The 8,350-nt window shown below is 37.6% G+C and overlaps 1 long non-coding RNA gene across 1 annotated transcript; it reads left to right on the plus strand.

Annotated features, from left to right (window-relative positions):
* Positions 1–641: 641 nt before the first annotated feature.
* Positions 642–1,592, plus strand: LOC146658540 (uncharacterized). The gene is made up of 2 exons (XR_014913648.1): positions 642–764; positions 1,340–1,592. It is a non-coding gene; the product is annotated as an uncharacterized LOC146658540 (long non-coding RNA).
* The last annotated feature ends 6,758 nt before the right edge of the window (positions 1,593–8,350 follow it).

Below are 8,350 nucleotides of genomic sequence, written 5' to 3' on the forward strand. Positions count from 1 at the left end.
CAGGATATTATTTTAAAAACTATTTTGTAAGAAATGTAATGCTTTTCATTCTTTTTTAAAATAATTTAATAATTAAGATGTGTTTTATAAACAGAGCTTAATGAGATTGGATTTGTTTGTTAAATTGCAGAGTTAATACTTAAGATTAAAGATAATCTTTTTAATAGTATGTGCTAGAAAACTCCAAGGATTTTAACTTTATTAGGCATTGGGATGTAAAGTTGTTTATTTTTATAATTTTGATAATTCAAAAGTATTTCCCAAGAAGAATATTCAGGCGTGATTTAATGTATCAAAATAGCTTTCTTTTGTGATTTTTCTTATTGTTAAAATCATCATCTTAAAAAATGCTTTTATTAAATAGCCTGGCCTTCAGGCAAATGCTGTTTTCTTGGAATTCATATAAAAAAATCAGCTCCTACACAGCAAATTCAAAAGTGTTAAATGTTTTGGTGTTAATAGTCTTCTTGCAAAAGTAGAGTTAATTTTACTCTAAGCAGAGTCACATTCTTTTAATGTAACTCTGAGGTGTAAAATGATAGTAGTTAAAATCGAGTGTTAAAAATGAGTGTTTCTCTGTCAAATCTGGAGGTGTTAAAATGGAAACATTAACTCTTGACCTCTTAACTCTGAACTCCTACAGGGGCTATGACACCAACAGAGTACATTCACAGACTCCGCCCCCAGCACGGCTCCAATCGAAGCTGAAGTGAAGCCGTTTCAGAACATTTTGCTCTACATATTTGAGTTGTTTGCCATGCTTGGTAAGTCATTTTTTCAAAGATTGTTTCGATTATTATTATGAGCTTTTACTTCTGTGGCTCTTTGGAGTTGAGACAAAGCTGTGTGAAAGGCATTAGCCATGTTGCTCGCTGATAGCATAATATTCTGTTTTAGCTAGCTGAAAGGTATTGTTTGCAGGCAAATACCACAGCCTTGAAAAAAAGCTTGCTTGTGAAATTTCAGTCAAACTTTTGGTCAAATACACCTAAAACAATGTGTAGAATGTGAAATGTTGGTATAATGGTGCTGCTTGAAGCCTGAAAACGATCGCCCATAAAAAAGCGAGCAAACAGCAGTAGCTGACGTCCTGACTGGGTTCTACGTTAGCATAGATCCCTCCAGAGTTTTGTGCGCACGGTTTAGGTAAAAATGAAAAAGGTTGAGGTTTTACATTTAGTTCAGTATTACCTGTTGCCTGTGTCCTTGTCTTTTGGGAAAATACTTTACACAAGTAATGGCTCAAAGAGGATTCCTTTTTTTACTGGGCTGCAATTGTTTACTGGATTATTTGTGCCATTAATTAGTGTCAACTAATTTTTATTCAATCTCCGCACAGGATATGCTTGTGAAGATGGAATATGGGAGAGAGCAGAAGTGCGTTGAAGTTCCACAAAGGGATGAATGAAGGACATGCATATTGTATTGAAGAAATAAGTGATGAGATGCTGTTATTTGCATTTACCATGTCAGACCTTTTGATAAACAAAATTCTAATGAAAGTGAGAACATGTACACTGTTACATCTTTCAGAAAATGTTTTGAAATTGTGGTGCACAGTTCAGAATAAATGTTTTTCAAAAACCATTGCATCTTTTTAGTAAATGTTTATTTCCAAAAGAAATTTCTAGAAGTTCAGAACAGGAAAATTCCCGCTTTTTAGAATTAATTAGGAGATAACTCTTACGTAGTTAAACTAAAATACTCTTTGAGAGTTAATATATAAACTCTTAACACCAAGTGTTAAATTATCAACTCCAGACAGATTTGGTGTTTAACACTAAATCAGAGTTAACGTACCAACTCTCCAAAAAGAGTTAAATTAACACTCTCTGGTGTGGACCCATATAGACACTTTAATAGTGTTGAAATCAAATCCGACAGTGTTAATTTGGACATGCTGGATTTGCTGTGTAGTTTCTGGGAATCAGAGTCATGGAGAGGCTAACCTCCTTCCGTTTAATAAATATTGAGTTATTTTGTAAGCTCAGTCTGTGGAGCTCATTTTATTTCATGTTTTGATCAAAAGAAATAACAAAGAAGCAACGTTTTGTGACATTACAATGTGTATGTGCACATGTTTGGGTGAGGTTTTAGGGTCAGAACCACAGATAAGGGTATCGCACTTTCTAAACAGACCCTATTCTCACAGCCAGCCTTGGAGGCTGGATTGCTCTGATGAAAACAGCTCATTGTCTGTCTGATTACGATCGGATATTAGAGACACATGCAGTGTTCACGTTTTGTAAGAAAGGTTGTCCTGCTGTGCTAGCTATCTGTGTGCAAACTTATCTCATGAGTAAAAAATAAATCAAAACTCAGGCGCTAATTGAGTTTATCCTGAATTGAATAATATCTTGGAATGAATTAATCAAATTCAGGTTATCTCAGGCAAGAACTATTGCTGCGTTGATTAATTTAAACGGATATTGTTTTGTTTTGCATATAACAACTTTGACAACTTATTTGTACATTGAATTTTTTTGCATGAATCTTTTTAACAAAAAATATTTAAACAACACTTATAAGCCATTTGCATTCATCTAAATGTAAATTCTATCTCAGTTGTACAGTCCCGATCAAAAGTTTAAGACCAGAGACGGAGGCAGACATTTGATACACTCGGGGCTTAGCCCTAAAGGGTAGTATGATGCATGTTAGAAATAACTGAAAGATTAATTGCCTCTGTTTTGAGTTTTGTTCAAAAAAGAATGACTTCATATAGGGTATAATATATATCACACATGCAGGACACCTTAAACTAGTTTTTTAATTAAGCAGCAAGGCAGAACAAAATCAGGGCTGTATCAAGACACGAGGATTAAACCCCAATTCAACCAGACCCAGAACTGATCCGGAATTAAAACAGGACTACAACAGTTCAAAATCAGGACTACTTAGGATTTAACCAAGACAGAACCAGAATCAGAACTAGATGATAGTAGCACTAAAAATCATCATAGACCTGCACTACACTTATTTTTTAATTCTACCAAAGTACACTATTTAGTTCGAGAAAAGTTTATATAATTATTTAGCCTTGTTGAGCAAACAAGCCTGCAAAACTTAATAAATATAGAATTTGAAAAATAGCAAACCTAAAAAGAAACACTAGGTACGAGATACATGAGTACCTATGATACGGTGATACTTTTGGTAAACAACCATTTGACTAACATGTGTGGCTCACCTGCTCTTGTTCATCTCTGTTCTGTCCTCATTCTCCATCTCCCTCTCTGTTCCTCTCTCTCTCTCTCTTTGTGCTGACAATCATCAAATATACAGTTGAAACCAGATATTTACATGCTCTTCAGATCAAAACACAAACACTTTTTTAATTGTAACATCAAATTAGACTAAATGTTTATTTTTTAGGCTGATAAATATAAAGAGTAAAGAGAGAAACTATCTGTATTTCTTAATTGTAAATGGCACCAAATTGTATTCAAACTTGAGCCACACTTATGGAGCTCCACAATTCTTTTCCTGGTGTTTTGGTTGACATCTCTTAATTTTCCCATTTCAAAGAAACAGGCTCTGTGTTTTGCCTTATATGCATCCACAGCTGTGCCACCAATTTACTCACATGGACTCTACTAACCCATCAGAAGCTTCTTCAGCTCAGAATGGAATCGTCTGGAGTTTTCTTATTAATTAACAATAAACTTAGTGTATATGTACTCCTAAATTTGATGAAAGTGATAAAAAATAGAAGCTCTGTCTCTCTTTATTCTGACATTTAACTAATTCAAAAGATATTTCAATATTTATTTATCCAAAACAAAATAAGTTTGCTCTAAATTGATGTTGTACAGTATAAAAATGTTCTTGTGTTTTCCATAAAGTGTATGTAAATATCTGGTTACAAATGTGAATATGCTGCTGTGTATTGAAATCCCTCTTGTTTTGCATAGAAATATACTGAACAACATACAAAGCATAATATATAAAATAACATCTACGAGTTTTTTTCTTTGAAAGAAGCTCCTTATGTCCATTCTTGTATATCAGTGCATTACTGAAACTGAAATTTATTTAGCCGTGGAGGGTAAGAACTGAACATATGAAATAAACACACATGTAAGCTAAGACTCTCTAAAGAAACAGCATTGTTGTTGTTCGGCTTTTCATTTCGCCATTTGTTGATTCACTTGAAGAGCAAGTAACGTAATATGGGTCAAGTGATCAGTTTGACATTAATCTTTCGTGATGCACCGTCATATTTACATTATTTGTACAGTACGAATGATCTACTTTAGTACCTGGTCAAACTTAAGTTCTCCTCTGTCTGCCTGGCTGCACTTCTCCAACAGCACACTCGTAGGCAGCAGTTCCCCCCGCCCCCTCGCACAGTCACTTAGTGCCTAAGCTCGGATCATACCAATATTAGGGGGGATTTACGCATAGTCGTAAATTCCCACAGTGTGCACTATGTGCTTCGAATATTGTGTGTAGTTTTTGTCAGGGGCGATTTTAGCCCATCTTTGGGGGTGCTTCAGCACCCCCAAAATGAATCAAAGCACCCCCAAAGATTTCTTACTTTCTAGAATCGCCCCTGGTTTTTGTTTTATACAGTTGTCAGCCAGGCATCTAACTATGAAAAAATTACACTCCAAAAGACCCCGGGCTTCTGAAAAAACAACCCGGGCTTAAGCCCAGTAAGCCACCCCCCCGCTCCGCCACTGTTTAAGACTACTTGAAAAATGGCAAAACATCATATTTTGCATGGTTGGATCTTAACAAGGTTCTAAGTAGAGCTTCAACATGCAACAAGAAGAAATGGGAGTGAGACAAAACATGTTTCTGTGCATGCAATTTATTTCACAGCCTGTTTCAGTTTATGACCACGTGCCTTTAAAAGACCAAATCTGTGCAAAAATGTGGATTCATTGTCATTTTCTGTCAGGTAGTCACGCTGTCATAATGTTCTGATGGCAAAGGCAAAAAAACGTTCCCTTTTTTCAACGTGGTTGGGTTGTTGAACTGCATAAGCCGGGTCTCTCGCAGTGCGCCATCGCTGATGAGGTGGGATGCAATAAGACAGTCATTTAGAATTTCTTAAATGATCCTGAGGGTTATGGAACAAAAAAAGTCAAGTAGAAGACCCAAAATATTTCACCAGCACTGAGCTGGAGGATCCAATTGGCTGTCCGCCAAGATCCTCGACCCAATTTAGGTTCAAGGTTCAAGGTTCTTTATTTGTCACATGCATAGTTATACAAGTACAACACACAGTGAAATGTAGCCTGACACGCTCCTCGACATGTGCAAAAATTGGGGGGGGGGGGGGGGGGGGTGTAGAGGAAGAACATTATATATATATACATATAGTATGTACACTGGGTGAATGTGCAGTAGTAGCAGCAAGCAGGTGAATTCTGTACATTAATATGAATAGACATCTGACTATTTTACAGGATAGACAATATAAACATATTTAAAATTAAAGGAATTGAAATGTACATTGTGCCTTGGTTTAGTGTCTGGAAGAGTCCTGTCTCAGTCAATTATAGATGATGTGAGAGGGCGGGTGTGTGTGTTTAGGGCACGGATGGCTTGGGGATAGAAGCTCCTCTTGAGTCTCTCTGTCCTTGCCCGGAAGATGCGGAACCTTCTACCAGATTGCAGAAGTTGGAACAATTTAAGGTCATTACTGGTGCCGACTGCAGCCCCATGACCATCAGACGGCATCTAAGACTGAAGTGCTTCAAAAACATCTTCAAAGGCCTCGTCTCCTTGAACACCACAGAACTGACCGTTTGGACAAGAGAGCACCAAACATGGGACATTGAAAGGTGGAAGAACGTTTTATGTTCTGATGGGAATAAATTTAACCTTGACGGTCCTGATGGTTGCCAGCGTTACTGGAATGACAAGCAGATCCCATGTTTTCTACACTTCACCTGGAGGTGGCGCCATAATGGTCTGGGGTGGTTTTTCCTTTAGTAGAACACAGGAGCTTCAGGAGGTGCAGGGGTGTCAAACGGTCGCTGGCTATGTCCAGATGTTGCATCCCTCATGACTGAGGGCCCTCGTCTGTGTGGTAACGACTGGGTTTTTCAACAGGACAACGCTACTGTATACAATGTCCACAGGACAAGGGACATCTTCCAGGAGAATAACGTCACTCTTTTGGATCATCCTGCATGTTCCCCTGATCTAATTCCAACTGAGAACCTTTGGGGATGGATGGCACGGGAAGGTTACAAAAATGGACAACAGTTCCAGACAGTAGATGCCCTTCATGTGGCCGTCTTCACCACTTGGAAAAATGTTCCCACTCACCTCATGGAAATGCTTGCATCAAGCATGCCGCAACAAATTTCAGAAGTGATCGACAATAACGGTGGAGCTAAAGTTTGAAATTTTGATTTCTGCTTTGAGGGGTTCACGGGGCCTTTGGAAACGTGATCCTAAACTTTTGATCAGCTGTAAATCAGCCTGTTTCAGTTTAAGCCTTGTTTTCAATAAATTGCACGTTCAAAAAAATGTTTTGTCTCGCTCTTCTTGGTGCATGTTGAAGCTCGACTTGTAACCTTGTTAAGATCCAACCATGCAAAATATGATTTTTTGCAATTTTTCAAGCGGTCTTTTGACAGCAAATTGGTTTTCTGCCTCCTGATGTCAGTATTACAACCTTTGCACATCTAGTGTCTAGATTCTTTGGTAGATTAAGAAATAGTTTCAACTTGATATCACGGCAAAACATGTGATAGACACACCGGTCCAGCGTATCCATTTCACGCTTCAGTGAAATGGGCATGCATGCAGAAGTTGCAGGACCAGCAGGGGGACATAATTTATTTAAAGCCAAGAAGTTGGTACTGATCAAAAAGATGTACGAAGGGCACTGCAGGGTCCCTCTGTGCCAGAAATGTATGTAATATATTTTCATGTAAATGTGTTAATAATGTCTGTTTAAACACTTTCCCGTCATTATTTTCATGTTGGCTTGAAATAAAATATCTCCCTTTGTCGGTAATGCAGCTTACTGCGACTTCTGCATGCTCTCCATTTCACGCTTTGGAGAGGCAAAGCGTGAAATGGACATGGCAGACTGGTGTGTCTATTGCACGCTTTGTCACGATACTAGGTTGATGGGTTTTAGATTGAGAAGTCAGGAGTTCAGTTTGCCCGTACAGTATGTATTGTTTATCACGCTCGTCTCAATCAGGATTCTTTTGCCCATTTCACTTTATTGTAATTGATTCTAAAGAATCAATATAAGATATTACTGAACAAAGGGACATCAAGGATCTTATGTGTTTGTCATCTGCAGCTTTTGAACATTTAATATACATCTGTTGGCATTTCTTTTTCTTGCAGAGCTTTTATGCATTTTATAGAATAAAATGTGGCCACTGCATGAAAAAAAAATCACATTTACAGGTTTGTCAACACCTGCATAACTCCAAATAGCTGTGAAGTTTCACAGAAATTTACAGATCTATTTCCTGACAAAAATCCCACTTTTCATGCAGTGAACACTGATATTTTTCTTTTTATCCATTCACCATATTATGCGGTTCAGTGAAACCATGTGAACATTAAAAACCCCTAACATCATTAGCATTCCCTTTGTGTTTTTACTGTTGGTGAGTTGGTGTTCGCTGTGGCTTGTTTCAAACTTCGGGGAGACAGATTAGCAAAAAGTACAAGCCGAGCAGATAAGCAAGAGACAACAGACAATGCGTCACTGGCACAATGCTTTTCATGCATTTGTACAAATGCACCTGAAATTGGTTGCAGATATGTATCAATATGGTGCATTTTGGCCACATACAATAAAGTGACTGGATGAAGGATGAAGGCAAAAAGCTGTTAAAACTGGGATGTGTCTGTGAACAGTATGCTCCCTGTTGGCCAGACGGTATCTGTCACTGTTGTGTATTTCTGTGAGTGATCTCTCCACAGTGGCTGGCTTTGTGTATATGTTGAGTCAGCATCCCTAAATGCACCTCTTCCTGGAAAAAAATACATTTTTTTTTATGAATTGTAATCTACATAGAAAATCAGAAGCAGCTGGTGAAGTAGAATTTATTTATGGAGCTTTTAAAACCACAGTTCCAAAGTGCTCCACAAATACACACAACCAAATCGACTTAATAATAACATTGCTCCATTAAAGAAGGATATGAACAAGACTGCATAAAATGTAATATATTTCAGGTAAAGGACACTAAATTGTTCTGTGCTGAGGATGAAAGCGCTGAAAAAAGCAGGGATATTGTGCATTAAGTGCTTAGCAGAAATGCTTTAGATATCATTTAAACTCTGTTGATTTATAAACAGACAGTCAGTGTACCACTCGCAGGACTGCACTTCAGCCTTTGCATTAATATTAATATTA

This window comes from Rhamphochromis longiceps, linkage group LG11 (assembly GCF_057381845.1).
Source record: "Rhamphochromis longiceps isolate RC_006_pf linkage group LG11, R_longiceps_female_GT1.1, whole genome shotgun sequence".
Classification (NCBI taxonomy): domain Eukaryota; kingdom Metazoa; phylum Chordata; class Actinopteri; order Cichliformes; family Cichlidae; genus Rhamphochromis; species Rhamphochromis longiceps.